The following is a 19,401-nucleotide window of genomic DNA, read 5'->3' on the forward strand; positions in this document are numbered from 1 at the left end:
GCTACTTTCCCAAGGGATATACTGACCTTTCTGAAGCAGTTTTCTATTTCTTGGTCTACTGCATTCTCTGTTTATTGGCCTATGTCCTACCTTCTCAGTAGTAATCTGATTTCAGCTTTGTTTCTAAACTTCTAAGTCCAATAACTTTTCTTTTACTATATATTGACATCCATTTGTAAATGTTCATTGAGCACCTACTATATATGTCAGACACTTGACTAGTTCTTGGGAGGACAAAGATAACTAAGGAACAGCCCTAGAACTTATGAAATTTATAGCCTTTCTCAGCTTGCCATTGTAAGAGAAAGAAAAATAGCAGGCTTACTGGGATATTCCCAAGGGCATGTCTGGGAATAGATTTCATGGCTTCCATTTAACACTCTATTAGCTAGGAGTCAGTGTCTGACCCCAATGAAGCAATAAAGGAGATTGGGAAATATATTCTTCCTGTGTGTCCAGGGAAAGAAAAATGAAATGGGATGTGCTGATCACTTAGCACTGTTCTTCCATATGATCATCTAATAAAGAATGATATCAGCTGTAGTGTGAACATGACGCTCAGGGAGCAGAGGCAGCATAGTCATTTAAATCTGTTTAGGAGTTGGGGACATTGACATTAAAATGAAGCCTTGAAGGGTAAGTATACTTGGCTACTTGAGCAAAGTGGAGGAGCACCGCTTTTCACAGGGGAGATGTGTGGGGCCATGGCTGAGGCCTGAAAGTGTATATCTTTTCGGGGTAACAGAAGATTTATTATATTGCATAACTTCACAAATTAGGGGAAAATATAAAACTGGAAAGATAGGCTGAAAATAGATTTCTAAGGTCCTTGAATGTCCCGTTAGAATTTAAATTCATTTTATCATGCCATGGGAAGCTATTAAAGATTTTTTAATGAGAAGCTTTGACATAATTTGAAGAGAAAAAGCTGTCTGATGACAGAGTTCAGGGGAAATTATAGTGTAGGAGACTAATTGAGATGAGCAATGCCGATGGTTTACAAACCTAACGACACACTAGAATTTCTTGAGGAGCTTTAAAAACACAGATGTATGCGCCCTTCACTGGACCAATTCAATCAGCATTTATGGGGCAAGTACAGGATTTTTCAAAGCTGTTTATGTAATGCTCATGTTGATCCAGGGCTGAGAGTCACCAACCTGCTCCAAAGGAATTATAAATGCTTTAGGGGCAGTCTTGTTTACTAGACATTTTTAAATTCTGAATTTGGCAAATGATAAAAGACCATGATATTTTAACTGGTTGACTGATGCACATACTTCTGGACATAAGCAGAGTTTTCTTACCACAGACTGGTGTTAAAATCTTGGTTAGGGCTCCATTCATAGGAAGAAGTGACTTTCAGTAGGATTTTACACTGGGTGGGGAGAGCACTTACTATGTCCAGACATTGTGTGAGGCATTGTCACAGACTATTGATGTCATTCCCAAATATCCTTTGTGTGTGCACTTTTAGATGTTATTAAGTGTATGGTTCATTAATGGTATTCAGATACTTTCTGAAATCTCGTCTGTTTTGAAATACCTCCTTCAGTAACAACAAAGAAAAGACTCATCAACCTCCAAATCATTCTGATACTTTATTAACTTCTTCACACCTTCTCCAACCCAGAATTTATGGGGCTGCTCCAGTTCACATCCTTTACATCTCTCCTTGGTTTTTGGATCCCCTACCCTCCTGGTCACCACCTACCTCTTTGTGGTGGCACAACTGCTACCCTTCCCTATGGTGATTACAATCAATAAGAAGCAACATGCATTTTCCCCTTAAAATGGGGGGGAGGGAGTGGGATGGACGGGGAGTTTGGAGTTGGTAGATGCAAACATATTTAGAATAGATAAGCAATGTGGTCCCACTGTACAGCACAGAGAACTATATCCAACCTCTTGGAGTAAAAGATGATGGACAATAGTATGAGAAAAAGAATGTATATATATGTATATATGACTGGGTCTCTTTGCTGTACGGCAAAAATTGGCACATCACTGTAAATCAACTATACTTCAGGGGAAAAAAATGGGGTCTTCTAAGTCAGGGACCCTCCCTGGAAACTTTTTAGTAGATGAAGTGTAGGTGTTCTTGAAGCGTGCCTTCTCTCCTTGGACACCGCTCATGGCTCGAGCATGTCTCTTTGGATCGTTCTTTCTAGCCTGTTTGGCTGCCTGTTTCATCACAAGACCTGAGCTCACTTAGAGTTCTAAATATTTCTCAATGTCCCTGTTTACCATCTGCTCTTGGAAGGTCTCTCCCCCAAGAGAGACCATTTGGGATGAGGCTGAAGTCTTACTTGCTCAAAAGCAAAGCAGCCTCTCTAAGGAGTTCTTGGAGACAGTGGCAGTGCTGCACAGCTTTAAAATAATGAAATTCTCTAAGCCTCTATGAGGCTTCCTAAGGAAGCCAGTCTGTGCTGTGTCACAGGGTCTCACATTGGGGCCATCACCTCAGTGCTAGACTGCTGCTCCCTGAAGCACATCTTTCAACCTGCAGCATCTGCAGACCAATGCAGAGAGCATCACATGCCTCGCCTCTCCACAGGTCATCAAGCATGAGCATTTCAGCTGCCTGGAACACCAGCAAACATCCCAAGATTCCCAATAACCAATCGGCAAATCTAGATTCAGCAATGTCCTCTGTTACACCTATATTTCTCTATTAAGAGGGCACTCTTTTTTGCAAGGCCATTGTACCTTTTAAACTTTATACTGTAGGTACACAGTGTGTGGGGATTTAATGAACAGAATTTAAGTAAGACATGGTCACTCAATTTCTTACCTAAGTTTCTGTCAATGATCTCTGGGGAACTGTACTTGCTTTATAGAAACAGCCACCTCCTTATGAAGACGGTCCCAGAGGCTGTGTAGGCTGCAGAATTTGCAGCTGAGTGTTAACATTCAATAGCTTGGGACAAGTTTGTCACTTCTCCTTGGCTTTTTTCCCCTCCCGGGTGTGTGAGCTATGGAAAAAGAGTTGCAGCTGCCACATCTCTGGAGCTTAGCAGGAATAACTCCATGACTACCTCGGTGTTCAGAGGCTGCATATCAACTGCAGGCCTGAGCAGCTGGAAATGAGGCTGCTGAAATTCTGACTATAGTTTTTCAAAATGTTATGGGGCTTCAAGTCCCGAGTCTTTTGAGAAAACATGAGTGGAATACAAATAGTTGACATCACACTTACATCTCCTGCCATCTTTCAACACTGCTTCCAAAGCAGAAATATTTCCACTTCACAGGAGTACGAAGCTGCCAAGTGTGAAGCTTGGTGTTCTCATTTGCATATCAGTCCCTGAACAGTTTTTCGGCCTCAATCTCATGAGTTTGCTGTTTTAGGCAGAATAAAGAGAAGGTTGATGTGCACCTGTGCTTTCCTAGTTTTGTGTAAGTGGTACCTTTGATGTACAGACAAGAGCAGTAGGAAGTTTTCCCTTTGCCCTAAGCTTATTGTGACTTCAAATGAAAAACTGAGAGTTTGGAGGAGTTCCTTTCGTGATTCAGCGGTTAACGAACTCTACTAGCATCCATGAGGATGGTGTTCGATCCCTGACCCCGATCAGTGGGTCAAGGATCCAGCGTTGCCGTGAGCTGTGGTGTAGGTCGCAGATGTGGCTCAGATCCCATGTTGCTGTGGCTGTGGTGTAGGCTGGTGGCTACAGCTCCAACTGGACCCCTAGCCTGGGAACCTTCATATGCCACAGGTGTGGCCCTAAAAAGACAAAAACAAAAACAAAAAAACAACCTGAGAGTTTGGAATAAGCAGAAGTGGTATTATGTTTACTCATCAACACTGGATTCTAGTTACTTCCAATCTGTTTTATCTCTCATTTCAGCTGCATATCTCATAGACCCAGGGATGTTGCAAACTGGAAAGTACTTTTCAGATCTTCTGATGTAGGGTCTCCCCAGTTAATGGATCATCCTCATCTGTGAGAGCTTGAATGATTAGTGCAGCCAGCTCTGCTCTTCCTTAAGTGCCGATTGACTTTGGCCTCCAAGGACAGCTGGAGTGAGAATTGAGTCAGCGGGGGCTGTGTCTCACTGACACTGGCTCAGTGACCAGTAAGGACTTTTGACCACCCCTGCTACTACCACCTGCCTTGTGAATGCACAGCTTTAGACACATGAAATCTTAGGTCTCTACAAGACAAAAATCTCATGTCTTTACATCCTCAAAAGTCAAACAATTTTCTTCTTCAACTTGACTGTTATTATAAAGGGAAGAAAACCGAGGCCAGAATGAGTAAGGTCCCCCAAAGCTTTATGGAAGTCAGCAGTGGAGTTAGGATATAAATCCAGGTCTCTGATTCTTAGTTCAGAACTCACTCTGCACTCCCTATAAACTGGCCCCTAGCCCTTACCATGTGCCAGTCACTGCCTCAGGCCTGGAGATACAGCAGTGACCAGGAAAGGAAGAAAAAGAGCTCTGCCTTCAGAGCCCTTGTATTCCAGCAGCGAACACAGACATGAGTTGGAAGCAACTGCAATCAGTGGTGAAGAATATTATCAGCTGATTTTTTTACTCTAACTTTGAAGTAAGAAAGGGAAAATCCCTCCATATTTATTTTTCTTACAAACATGTAGAGAAAGCATGCAGTGAGTGAAATATAATCCTAGCGACTCAGGTACCAACAAAGACAATGATTTTTCAGGACATTTAATTGATCATATAATTAATTCAGTTTATTGGACACTTTTTATTTGTCACATACTGTATTAGGCATTAGGAATTCACAGGTAAGACAGATAAGGTTTCTATCCTTGAAGGCACAGAGCATAGCAAGAAAGAGTCATAGGAATGAATGGAATTTAGGACGAAATGCCGTGAATGCCACAGGACTGACAGGTTCAAAGAGAATGTTGTGACAGTGTAAATGAAGATCAATACAGGAAGTAGGGGTAGGGGGGCAAAAGGGACTTTGAAAGGTATTGGTATTCCGTTGGGCTTTGAAAGGTGGGAAATGGTTCACCAAACAAGAAAGGTAATGGGCATGAGCTGGACTTGAAAGGAAAGAAACAGTGTGAGCAAACTAGAGATGCATGAGGTTTGTCCATGGCCCTCAGTTTTGCTCTGAATTCTTCTGTTCTAAACCCATCTGCATATATTCCCCAAGTAAGGAGTGCAGCCTCTTCCCGAAGGTCTACACGGCGGTCAAGAGCACAGGCCCTGAAACCAGACTTCCTGCATTAAAGTTCTGGCTTAGAATCTTTTTAGCTTTAAGGTATAAAATTTTCTATCACTTATTCTTCTCATCTTTAAAATGTGCATGGTAAAAGAATAAGGTTTTTGCTAAGAGTTACCTGACTGAATGATGTGAAGCTCATTGAATTACACTCAAGGCAGGTTAACGATCATTGCTTGGCCTTGGTGACAACACCTAGTATTAAATGCCTCTGGCTCCTATTCACAGAGGGTATGGACTGTGGTCTCCTTTTCTCCAAAGGATGAGGCCCTGTGGTAGAGATCATGGGTCAGCCAGCGCCCTCTATGGGGAAAGTGGGAGAAATCTTCTTTGTCTCTTGAAACCATGCTACTACTACCTGGGGATGGCCTGGAGGGGTGAGGGGGGATGTTTTTCATCTTCTTCATTCCTATTTTAGCTCACTGTTTTCACCAACATCTATTTACAATGTTTGAAAAATCTGAGTAACAGCTCAGAGGACCGACCAGAGGAAATTTGGAAATGACAGGTCTCACGTGGTCACCATCACGGCTGCTCAGCTTCAGGCACTGCCCAGGCTCTCCCACCCCATCTTGTCCTTCCCAATCCCTCCAAAAGTGGTTTTTGTTTGGCGTGGTCTGTGGCATTCTTACCCTGCCTCTTGCTGTTTTTGTTAAGGTACTGTCTGTCAGTCTGTCAGAATCCTGGATTCTTCCTAGGCTTCAGAACTAAACTGTCATCATTGTTGCCATCAAAAGCTCATCTTGGGTCAGTCTCCTGGACCAGCCTCTTGCTCAGGGCTTCTTCTTTTTTTTTTTTTTTTTTTTGTCTTTTTTGCCATTTCTTGGGCTGCTCCATGGGCATATGATGGCTTCCAGGCTAGGGATCAAATCGGAGCTGTAGCCACTGTCCTACACCACAGCCACAGCAATGCGGAATCCAAGCCGTGTCTGCAAACTATACCACAGCTCGCAGCAACGCCGGATCCTTAACCCACTGAGCAAGGCCAGGGATCGAACCCGCAACCTCATGGTTCCTAGTCAGATTCGTTAACCACTGCGCCATGATGGGAACTCCGCTCAGGGCTTCTTACACAGCTCCCTGTTTTATTTCCTGTCCTCAAAAATCCTTCTCCATTCCCTCCTATACTCTCCTCAACATCACCATCCAATGTCCCAAACCAAATTTTTATAATAAAATTATATTGACAAGGAGTTCCCGTCGTGGCGCAGTGGTTAACAAATCCAACTAGGAACCATGAGGTTGCAGGTTCGATCCCTGGCCTTGCTCAGTGGGTTAAGGATCCAGCGTTGCCGTGAGCTTTGGTGTAGGTTGCAGACACGGCTTGGATTCTGCATTGCTGTGGCTCTGGCGTAGGCTGGTGGCTACAACTCCGATTGGACCCCTAGCCTGGGAACCTCCATATGCCACAGGAGTGGCCCAAGAAATGGCAAAAAGACAAAAAAAAAAAAATTATATTGACAATAGCCTGATCTACTCATAGTTTACAGTAGATGAAGCTACTTTTCCTTAATCAATTTTTGTTTTCCATAAACCCATCTATAACAAAAGAAGTCCAAACTATTTTTTCTTAAAGAAATAAAATTCACTTTTTAATCAATAATAATTTCATACCCTGGATAGGACACCTAAAACCTGGTAACTCTCCTTAATGGGTTGCCAACTTCCTTACAGCTTTGTTTCCTAGCCATTGGCTCTTCTCAGATAAAGTTTAGCACACAACCATTAGACTTTCTACAAATTAAATGCTTGGTCTTGGCCATTTGGGGGATGATTCCAAATCAATACATAATTTTTGGAAGATTGAATATTTATCCTTTCAGAGGATTTTAAGCCATGTTTTTAAAAAAAAAAGATTGGTTGACTGTGAAAATACTGACAGTTTAACACAACTGCATTTAATCAGCAATACAGAAACACACTGTAATCCTATAGATAAGAGTCTCTCTGGAGAGATTGCTTTGTGCTTTATAGAAAGCTGACCAGTTAATTTTCCTTGAAAATATGAGTACTATCTCACAGAAAAATTGCAACACTTTGTACAAGATGAGTTTTGAAGAAGGAGCATCTTTGAAACAGTGATGAATCACATAACTGGTAAGAAAAATGATTAAAGGACTCAAACATAATTTAAAAAATCCTTAAGCCTAGCAGTTCTCAGGAGAGGTTTGTTTTGTCAGACAAATAAACAACTTCAGCATTTGGTGTTGTTTTTCCAATTTCTAGAGGTGACTTTGAACATTTAAGTTAATAGCTTTTTCCCAAGAAGATGACGAGCCTCACCCTGGCTTGGGAAGTCAGATCTCTCTCATTTCTTCTCTTTTCTTTTTTCTTTTCTTCTCTTTTCTTTCCTTTCCTTCTCTCTCTCTCTCTCTCTCTCATGCACACACACAGACACACAATCTTTATTAAAAAAAGAAAAAAAGAAAAAAACTCTAGCACATAAGCCATCAGATTCCCAGGACTTCACTTTTCCAGCTTACTTTCTCCTTACAACTTGCAAGTCCCATTTCCTGTCTTCAGATCCATCACTTCATGAAGTCCCTGGCACATAACTTTTCAGAAGTTCTCTGGCTTTTGTGACTTCCAGTTCTGATGTAGAATTATAGTCAATGCACAGGTTCAGGCAATGACTTCAACTGATGAATTTTAGAGTAAGCCTGGAGAATAAGGTTGTACAATAGTCACATAAGAATATGTTCTGGGTGGGCCGCCTGAACTCAGATCTTCTATGACCCTGATCCCACTCCAGCCTTTAATTCCTGTCTAACTTTAAGCGAGTCGACTAATACCTCTGTTCAATGTGGTTTTTGTTCAGTGCAGAGGAGAGACAAATTCAATATTCCTAACCACAAAGAACCTAGCTAATGTAAGCTGTTAAACATGGAAGAGCTCTCCTTTTGTTGGGATGTAGTCTGTTATATATATTCAAGTAGAGCTAAACATTTTTTGATGAGTTTATAAACTTCAGAAAATATGGTTAAAAGCTTGATTTCTTTATCTCTATAAAAGCCTTTGTAACACAGAAAGAAAAAAAATCAAGGAATTGTTTTACAGCATTTATGATTTAGCAAAATTGAATCCTGAATGCAACATATCTATACTAATTTTTGACAGCACGTTATTGAGAATTTCTAAACTCTAAGGGTTTAGGCTGGATTTATTATTACTGTGATGTCATTAGCTCACTGAAATATCAATTAATCAAGGCATATATTGCTATGGTTCTTTGATTTTTCTGGTTAATTGCGGGTTAACTAAAAAATGGTTTTTGCTTCTTATTGAAACTCATTATAATCTCCACATTTCTGGCATAATACAGGATCTTTCACTCATTATTCAGCAAATAGTGGTGGGGGGCTTGCTCTCCTGCTGGCCGAGTACGAACCCAGGGGACCTGTCCAGCTGGTAGGCAGACAAGACAGCTTGTCACTATGAGGCAGGGGCTACAGGGGCGGGGCTGTGTGGCCTACAGTGCTTATCAGGGATCCTGGAGAAGAGGGACATGTCTGTTCAGCCTGGCAATTGGAATGGGTAAGACTCCTAGGAAAGAACCCTCTAAGACTGGAAAATGCTACATGTGGAGCAGAATTTATCCAGGAAATAATTCAGCATGTCCGGAGTGTAATGAGAGTGAAATGGTGAGAAAAAGGAAGGTTATGCTAAAGAGTCTGCTGTTTTTCCTAAAGACCATGGGCATGGATCCCTGTATTTCAGGCAAGGAAGTGATTATAGTCAAATTTATCTCTTAGAAAGGTCTCTTATCATGGAGGAGGAGCAAAGCTAGGAGCAGAGGGATGATCTGGAGGGTGTGGTGGTAATTCAGGCAAACGTCATGAAAGCCTGGACTGGTTGTGAATAGAAAGGAAAAGTAGGATAGGAAAAATCTCTAACAGAGTAGTTTTTTTTTTTTTTTTCTTTCACCTTCTTTTTACGTAGGCTGCACTTACATATGGAAGTTCCCAGGACAGCGGTTGATTTGGAACTGCTGCTGTGGCCTCTGCCACAGCCATGGCAACACAGAATCTGAGCTGCATCTGAGACCTACCTATGCCAGGACATGCGGCAATGCTGGATCCTTAAACCCCTGAGCAAGGCAGGGGAATCCACATCCTCACAGAGCAATGTGGTCCTTCACCCGCTGATACACAATGGGAACTCCCAGAGTGGTGATTTCTAAAGTGTGGTCCCATTACCAACCACATTAGCATCTCCTGAGAATTTGCTAAAAATGCAAATGATTGGGTTTCATCCTAGACCTACTGAATCAGAACTCTGGGGGCAGGGCCCCTCATCCTGGTTTAACAAGCCTGCCATGTGATTCTGATGAATCAGTGGTTCTACAGTTTGAGCACTGCTGCTACAGATTGGTTTATAGGACTTCCTAAATGATTTGACATTAGGAGAGAGGGGTGTAGGATACCTCGCAGAAAGCTGAGCATCTGGTTCTGTGCTTAGCAAACCGAACCACTGATGACCCAGGCCCTCATAATAATTGTCCTCAATATTCCTCAGGCTCTTTACGAGGACTGGCTTAGTCGGCAATATATGCCTCCTACCACTCTTTCTCAAATGCACCCCAATTGGACTTGGTTTCCACCATTCTAGAATGACCTCCACAGGCAGAAAGCAATGGTCATTTCTAAGTCCTTTCTAAATCCTCATCTTGTTTGTCCCTTCAGCAGCATTTGACACAATTGGCCACACGTGCCGAATAAAAATGCTGTTCATTCAGCTCCATAACTCCTATATCAGTGACACTGATGGCTCTCTCAGATTAGGATAATTCAAGGAGGGGATATTTACAAAAAGACTACTTACCATGACATGAGTAGGGTGTAGAGGAAAGGCAGGTGATAGCGCAGACCCTTAGGGCTGTCTAAAATGGGGCTGTCACCATCTTTGAAATTGAGGGCAGGAAAAAAATTTTGGAATTCCAGAGGAAATAAAATCATGAAGTACTGGTCAGAAAGGGAGGACTGGTGACATTTTGTTGAGGGTCACAGCCAGGCTGAAGAACCTTTATAGGGAAGAAATCAGGGGAATACATAACCTAACTCAGGGGTTCTCAAAGTGTGCTTTCTGGATCAGCAGCATCAACATCTCCTGAAAATCTGACAATGCCAAGCCTTGTTTCACTTAACAATTGGAAACTTTGAGGATGGGGGTCTAGCATTCTGTATCGAAGCTCTTGCAAGTGATTCAATGCATTCTTAAAGTTAAAAGGCACTAAACTAATCTTGTTCCTTTTTTTTTTTTTTTCTTTTTCCCCCTGCACTTGCAACATGCAGAAGTTCCTGGATTCCTGGGCCAGGGATCAAATCTGAGCCACAGTCGTGATAACACTGAATCCTTAACTGCCAGGCCACCAGGGAAGGCCCTTGATCCCTTCTTTTTAATCCCCTAACTGGGCTTCTTCCCAAGAGCCAAACCCAGCCAGAAGATGGAGGGAATGGGAGTCAGTTCCACTACGATCAGCCTCATAGGACAAATCCAGAAGTAGACTGTTGAAGAGAGTATCTGGAGGTGCAAAGGCAAGACATTTGGCACAGCCCTCCCACTCGCCAGTTGTCTGTCTTACTTCACTGGCTGTTTCTGCTGGTCATTCACTGTCCCTTAATCTCTTAATCAAGGAGGACCCAGGGCTTGAACCTCTTTTCTATGTTCAGTGATTTCATCCAATCTCTGGCTTTAAATGCAATCTCAACCTATATACCAAAAATAGCCAAATCACACCTCCAGCCCCGGTTTTTTTTCTGACACCTGGACTGGCAAATTAAACTATTTACATGACTTGTGCATGGGCTGTTACTAGGTATTTTTAAGTTAGCATGTCCTAAATTAAGTTCCAGATCTTCTCCCAAAACCAAACCTCCACGTCTTATAGTATTCCCATCTCCGTTAATGGCAACTCCATCAGACCTTTCACTCAGCCCCAAACATTGGAGTCATCCTTAATTCCATCCTTCTTCTAACATCCTCCATCCTATCCATAAGCAAATCTTGACAGTTCTATTTTCCAAATATATCTAGAATCTGAGTGCTTCTAAGCTTCCCTTCTTTTACCACACTGTTCCAGGCCACTCTCATCCCTTGTCTGCATTACTGTTCTATTAACCACTTCCAAATTTGCCTCCTGGCCTCTGCCCCTACCCCCTTCAGTCTATTCTTAAACACTTTCATCATCACTGCAGCAGTGGGAAGGGGATGGGAAAATAGGCAGTGGCTTTTGTGGATTCCTCTACCACCCAAAATGAAACATTCCACATCCATGCTCATTTCATTGGCCAAACAAAGGTGACTTGCTGTGCAAAATACCACCACCAAATCTCAGTAGCAGGCAACAATAGGCATTTATGTGTCAAACATTTGCAGCCTGGCTGGAAGTTGGCTGATCTAGACTTGGCTAGGCTGGGTGGCCTCCTTTAAGCTACAGGTCATCTGGGTTAGCTCTATTTACCACATTTCCCATCCTCCTCCTGGGGCTGGTGTGCTAGACAGGGCATGTTTTTTCATGGTGATGTCAGGAGCACAAGAAGGCAAGCCCACCCCAGGCTCTGACTTGCATCATATCTACTTACGTCCTGTTGACCAAAGCAAGTCCTGTGACAGAAACCATAGCCAACAGGAGGAGAGTATACTCTGTCTACAGAGAAGCCAGGGCATGTGTGTGGATGCAAAGGCGTGACGATTTGGGACAAATAACTCAACCTATCACACATGGTCACATCTGGCTTTAAGGGAGCAGGGAAATAGAATCCTCCTTGTGTGCCTAGGATGACTGGAAACATGTGTTGAACATGACTAAAAGTCTTCAGTGGTATGAACTAAAGTCCTTACAAGGGCCTAAAAGGTTTCATAAAATCTGGCATCTACTAGCTTCCTAAGTTCATCTCCTATGAGTCAATCTAGCTCAGGCCATTCCAGCCCCACACCAAGCAAATTCTTCCTGCAGGGTCCTTGCACTTAGTATTCATACTGCCAGAGATACTCCTTTATTAGATATTTGCATGACTTTCTCCCCTATGTCCTTCGGACCTTTACTTTAGAGGAACTCCTCATCTAAAACTGAAGTCTCGGAGTTCCCGTCGTGGCACAGTGGTTAACGAATCCGACTAGGAACCATGAGGTTCGGGTTCGGTCCCTGCCCTTGCTCAGTGGGTTAACGATCCAGCGTTGCCATGAGCTGTGGTGTAGGTTGCAGACGCGGCTCGGATCCCGAGTTGCTGTGGCTCTGGCGTAGGCCTGTGGCTACAGCTCCGATTCAGCCCCTGGCCTGGGAACCTCCATATGCCTCGGGAGCGGCCCAAGAAATAGCAACAACAATAACAAAAGACAAAAGACAAAAAGACAAAAAAAAACCAAAAAAACAGAAAACTGAAGTCTCTTCTACTACCAATCCCCTTTCTCTGCTTCCATTAATCTGTAACCATCACACTTAATTTCCTTCTCACTTAAGATAGACATTTTACTTATTTATCTACCTCCATTATAAGCTCTGTAATGATGGGGATTTTGATCCGTTTCATTCACTATCCCCAGAATCTATAATTGTGTCTGGTGTACAGACATATAGGCATTTAATAACTTTTTGGTAAGTGAATGACTATTTTGGAAGTTGATTTTTGTCATCAGAAACAGTTATTGCTCGAGTTCCCGTCGTGGCACAGTGGTTAACGAATCTGACTAGGAACCATGAGGTTGCAGGTTCGATCCGTGGCCCTGCTCAATGGGTTAAGGATCCGGTTTTGCCGTGAACTGTGGTGTAGGTTGCAGATGCAGCTCAGATCCCGAATTGCTGTGGCTCTGGTGTAGGCCAACGGCTGCAGCTCCAATTCGACCGCTGGCCTGGGAACTTCCATATGCCCATGGATCAGCCCTAGAAAAGGCAAAAAGACAAAAAACAAAAACAAAAACAAAAACAAAAAAAACAAGAAACAGTATTGCTTTTGAATTTCAAAGGTTGACTGAAGGATTCTACTTCCTTTGTAGCCTCATTCAGCCCAGCCTGACTGACGGCCCCGCCACGTTAACCACAGTCTCCTCTCCAGGCAAGGTCATTTGGCAAAGGTTAAGTTTTTAGAGTGAATGGGGGAAAAGTGCTCATTTGGGAAAGCATCATTTGATTTCCCCATCTCCTCAAATGACCCTTTCTCTGGTGCCTTCCCAAAGTACACATCTATCCTGATTTTCTCTGACTGAGATGGTATTCACTGGCACATTCCTAGTACCTTGTACAGTGCCTGAAACATAGTAGTTTCTCAAAAAATAATTGTCAAAAAATTAATTAAAAAAAAAGTCATAATAAAACCCTAGATATATTCTAGACATAGTACTATGATGAAGATTAAGCTGTGTCTGGCTTCCTTTTTTCTATTTTAAGTTCAAATTTAGATTTATACTGTTCACAGCTTTGTGGATTTTAGCCTATTTTCAGTATCTTATGAGAAGAAAAAGAAAGTCATGTTAGTCCCAGTCCTTCTGCAAAAGTTTGTATATTTTGTTAAAATATCTGCTGAAGAAATGTTTCTTCCTATGGATAAAACAGGAAATGATTTTAGTTCCTGTAGAATCTAGGAGTGAGCTGGATGTATTGGAATTCAGAGAATTATTTTTAGATTGTTTTGGAATCCATTTTTGGGTAAACAGTTGACCAAAATATTTTTTTTTTTTTCAATTTTTTTGCTGACTTGGCCCAGGCTTTTCTCCACTGAAAGCTTCAGATGAGTGCCAGATGTATTTCTCAGCAAAGCTAATTTGTCAATCTGTTTACTGCCTCTTGTCAGAGCTTTATATCGACTCAAGTGTCTCCATAAATGGCATGTGCACATACAGGGACAAGTTCGTCACACCAACCTTCAGTTTTTATTTATGTAATAACCAAGATCTATTTAGTGTTCAAATAAGGTTTCCTTGGGGAGGGGGAAATCAGTCCTTTTTTTTTTTAAACAAAGGGAACATTTCAATGCCTAACCAAGGTGATTTACTCCTACATATTGAGAGCATGTTTTGCCCAGAAATATAGAAATTAGCTTTCAAAAAAAAAAAGAAAGGAAGAAAGAAAGATGGAAAGAAAAAAGAAAGAGTGAAAGAAAGAAAGAGAAAGAAAGAAAGAAATCTCAACCCCAGAATCTAGCATTTAGACTGAGTTTGAAAAAGACTACTGGTCTCCCATCCCCACCCTCCTTTTATATTCCCCATTGAGGTAAAAGATTCTAAGATTCAGACAGAGCATCTGGATCCCTGGAGACACTCTAGATTCCTCTTTTTCCCTTACACTCCAGATTTAAAGCTTTGCTTTTATTTAAAAAATTTTTTTTGGTTTCCACCCATGGCATGTGAAAGTTCCCAGGCCAGGGATTAATCTCCTGCCACAGCAGTAATCTAAGCCACAGAAGTGATAAATCCAGATCCCCAACTGGGAGGCCATCAGGGAACCCCAAAATTTTGCATTTAAATATATCCTGAAACTGCTTCTCACTTTTTTACTTAGGCCTTCCTGGATGGCACCTCCCATCCCTCCTGAGCCCATTTGCTTAAACGATCTATCACCTTAGACTTTGTTGTCCTATCTTCGCTGTTCAACACTAAGGACTTCCCAACATAATCAGAACTGAAAGTCTTTACCCTGATCTTCAAGATCCTGAATGAACTGCCTTGCCTACTTCTCTCACTTCCGTTTTCTTACCCTTGGTTTCCTAGCCCACTCCCTTTTGCTGTTCCTCACACTTGTTTCTGCAAAAGAGTCTTTGCAAGTGCTGTTCCTTTTGCCTGGAATGCTCTTCCTCAAGATATTTCTACCCATTACTTCCTCAACTTCTGTAGACCCCATCAAAAATGCCACCTCCTTAGGACAGAGACTTTTCTTTGTCTAAAACTTGCTTTGTTCTTCTTACAACACTTATTATGTAAACTTATATTTGTGTTTATCTTTTATCTACCTTGATACAAATTCCAAGAAAGCTAGAACACTGTTACTCCTCATCCCTGATGCCTAGAATTGTGCCTCCCTTATTGTAGATGTTCAATTAAATGAATGAAGCTGTAACAGAATGGTCAATGATGACCTCAAAAATCCATGTTTGGAACTATAATTAAAACTTTACAGGAATTTGTGTTGTGGATCAGTGGAAATGAATCTGACTATTGTCCATGAGGATGCAGGTTTGATCCCTGGCATCACTCAGTGGGTTATGGATCTGGCACTGCCATGAGCTGTGGTATAGGTCACAGACATGGCTGAGATCTGGCATTACTGTGGTTGGGGTGTAGGCCAGTGGTTACAGCTCTGATTCAACCCCTAGCCTGAGAACCTCCATATGTGACAGGTATGGCCCTAAAAAGACCAAAAAAAAAAAAAAAAAAAAAAAAACAACAACAACAACAACAAAACAAAACCAAAGAAAGAAAAAGACTTTATGAAGAAATTATTTAGTTCTGCTTCCTGTCCAATGAATTGAACAGATAGTGCTGCCATGTGATTAAGTACGTGGGTTGCAGAGGAATGCCTGGAGTTTACTATTTGTTGACTTTGGGTAATTTACTTAAGCTCTCCATGCTTCACTTTTGCATGTTTATTAAACATAATATAAACATATAAACATAATAATAGGCACAATAATATTGCCTTTATAATAAAAAGTTGGACATATTAACTTTTTAATTTCTTAAAACCCATTTATCATTGGGTTATAATGAAAGTTAAGTAAATATATGCGAGCACTAGACAAATGCCTATCAGAAAAATGGGCACTGGTATTATAGTCAATATTCATTATTTGCAGCTTCTGTATTTTCCCATTTCCTAAAATTTATATGTAATTCCAAAATTATTATATGAATTATTTTTGTGGTTATTTAAAAACATGTATAGCGTGGTGAAAATTTTGAGTTGTGCAACATACATGTTCCCAGTTGAGGTTGAACAAGGCAACATTCTGCCCTCTTGTCTCAGCTTTCCCACTATAAACAAGTGTCTTTTTAGTAGTCTTCTTAGTGACACTTTTTTTTTTTTGGCATTTTTGTGCCATTGATTTTGTCATTTACAATGGCCCCGTTTAGGGTTCCCAAACTCAAAAAGGCTGGGATGCACCCTATGGTGAAATTATGTGTTAGATAAGCTTTATTTAGGCATATATTGCTATTGGCTGCAAATTCAATGTTAATGAATCAATAATATTAAAATTAAGTGTTCTTAATCAGAACCACATATAAAACATTATGTATCTACAAGCTGATGAAAATGTAGTGACCAGGGGCTTTTAGGAACCTATGCCTGTATTTCCCCTAGGAGCTGTGATTCAGTATTTACTAATTTGGTGTTCATGATGAATTTATAGACCATAACTACACTAAATAATGAGAACCAACTATTTCTCTCTCCTTTCACTCATTAATCAACCTCTCCAGCAAATAGTTTCCATTCAAAATCTCCATTTCATCACAACTCTCCCTTCCATAACTTCTTATCATCTGACTTACACCTTCACTATTTGAGATTCTCAGAGACCAAGGGAGGGCATCTTCCTAGACATCAAGACCCAAGGAAGGAACCAGGGACCCCTTCAGGACTCTCAGCACCTTCTTTGTGTTTGTTTCATTCTTCCTTCTCTCCCTTTGTATATTGACTTTTTCTGGTCTTTTTGGTGGAAGGAGCATGGCTGCCAAAAGCCACTGATTTTTACACCAAACCATTCGAATAACCAGAGACTGTCAGAATCTCTTAGTTTTACACATCTTGAGAAAGACTCAGGTTCCTTCTTGGATCAGGTGCCACAACCCTGGATATTCAACAGAGGCATGTGTGTGTGTAGATGTGTGCTGCTATGACATGTTCCTGTGGCTGCAACTTCGTGGGTGATGCCTAGAGTCTAGAGCTGCATTGTCTGACACCATAGGCACTAGTCGCGGGTGGCTATTTACGTTTAAATATGAAATAATTAAAATTAAGTACAGTGAAAAAGTCTTCAGCCACACCAGTCACATTTCAAGTGTTCCACAGCCACGTGTAGCTAGTGGCTACAGTATTGGACAGCACAGATATAAAACACATCCATCATCACAAATTTCTATTGCATAGTGCTACTATAGATAAAGTGGTTTTTCCCAGAAAAGGAGCAGGGGTAGAGAGGGGTGCTTCTGGGCAGTTTAATCAGTAGGTTTCTTCTACATCTTCTCTGCAGTAGTTGATAAAGTTTGTCCAGTCCCCTTGGAACAATTTCTTCCTCTGGCACTCAGGATATTTTTATAAGCTTACAATTGCCCTGTGATCCTTTTTCTCTTCAATCTTCACCCTCCTCTAAGTGACTCAACCATTCCTGTGGCTTTTAATAGCTACATGTTGATAACTCCTAAATTTACATCTCATTCCCAGCCCCTCTTCTGGGCTCCAGACCCACAGACCTAACAACCTACTTAATATTGTCAACTGGATGCATAAAAGACCATTTGGCATTAATATCTTACATTGAATTGTTGATCTACAAATATCCTCCTCTTCCCATGTCCCCAGTCTCAATAAATGGCATCTCTATCTTCTCAGTTTGCTATGCCAGAAGCCTTGGAAAAACCTTTGATATCTTCCTTCACACCCCTCTCAACATTCAATCCATCACCAACTAGTCAATTAAACATTCAAAATGTTTCTCTAATCTAGCCACACTTTTTTTTTTCCATTTCTAATGCCACACTCTCCTTTGATTTTCCCTATGATTAATATTAATCTTTCTGCTACAACGTCATTTTCTTAAGGAATCCCTCCCTGCTCCTCATCTAAATTCTATCATTTATAAAAATCAGAGTATAGTTGATTTACAGTGTTGTATCAATTTCTGCTGTATAGCATATGCATTCTCTTTCCCATACTATCTTCCATCATGATCTACCCCAAGAGATTGGACATGGCTCCCTGTGCTGTACAGACCTCACTGTTTATCCATTCTAAATGCAAGAGTTTGCATCTACTAACCCCAAACTCATAATCCATCATCCTCCCTCTGCCATCCCCTTGGCAACCACAAGTCTGTTCTCCACGTCTGTGTATCCGTTTCTGTCCTGTAGATAGGATCATTTGTGCCATATTTTCAATTCCACATATAGGTGATATCATATGGTATTTGTATTTCTCTTTCTGACTTTACTTAGTGTGAGATAAATTCTACCTTTTAATGCCATCCCACATTATGCATGTCTTTTAACAAATATGATGGATTATTTATTTATTTGTTTAGTATATAACCTACCTGTTCTAGTTTGATAAGAGGAGGAAACATGGCTGTCTTCCTGTTTTCTACATCTGCTCTGCCTGGTACTAAATGAGGGCTTGTTAGGCCTCAGTAAGTATTTATCAAGTTTTTAGAATACGTATTTGTGAGTTTAGTGAATCTCTGTTATGGATGTCCTTAAGCTTCTGTTCTTTATCTTCCGCTAGTTTCAGTTTTGCCACCCTGAGGACGACTCCCAGTCAACATTACAACCCTTATAACCCTTGGCTCCTCTCAAAGTCAGCCTTTCTTTCCTGCCTCACTAGTTTTCCAAGAATACTCTCAAAATTCCAACCCACACAACTCTCTTCTCCAGGACACCCCCAAGCCTACACTACTCTCCCCATATGGTGACTAAGACCTTTGAATCCTCTCATTAACCTTGTTTGCCCTTGGTCTTGGTCTCTACACAAAGAGCAACTCCTAGAGATTTACTGCCTGCACAACCACAGGGGCCCGCATGCCATCTTGTCTCTGAGGTTCCACTTTTGTCCTCACTGTCTCACTCTGAGTATGTCAAACCCAAATTCATGGCCCTACACATAGTGAGGCCAACCAAACCAAAACATAGGAGCGTTGAGCAAAGAAAGGGTTATTTGTTGCAGGGCCACACAAGGAGAACAGAGTGGCTCATACCCAAAAGACTAGAACACCTTGATGGGTTTCAGGGAAGTTTTTGTGGGCAAAATTTGAGGAGAGTGTTGCAGGGCATGTGCTCCTCCTCTGATTGGTGGGTGGGGAGGTAACAGGGTGGTGTTCCAGGAATCTCACTGATCAGGCTTCTGGTTTCAACCAGTCTGGGATTCACAGTGCCTGTGTTCAACCTGAAGTTACCCTCCACCCGGTTGGGGGCCTTAATTCATGTCAAAGAACTCAGAGATGTGTATCAAAGTGTCGTGCACATACACCTCAGAAGAACCAGTTCCAACCCCCTTCCCTGCACT

Source organism: Sus scrofa, chromosome 9 (assembly GCF_000003025.6).
Source record: "Sus scrofa isolate TJ Tabasco breed Duroc chromosome 9, Sscrofa11.1, whole genome shotgun sequence".
Taxonomy (NCBI): Eukaryota; Metazoa; Chordata; class Mammalia; order Artiodactyla; family Suidae; genus Sus; species Sus scrofa.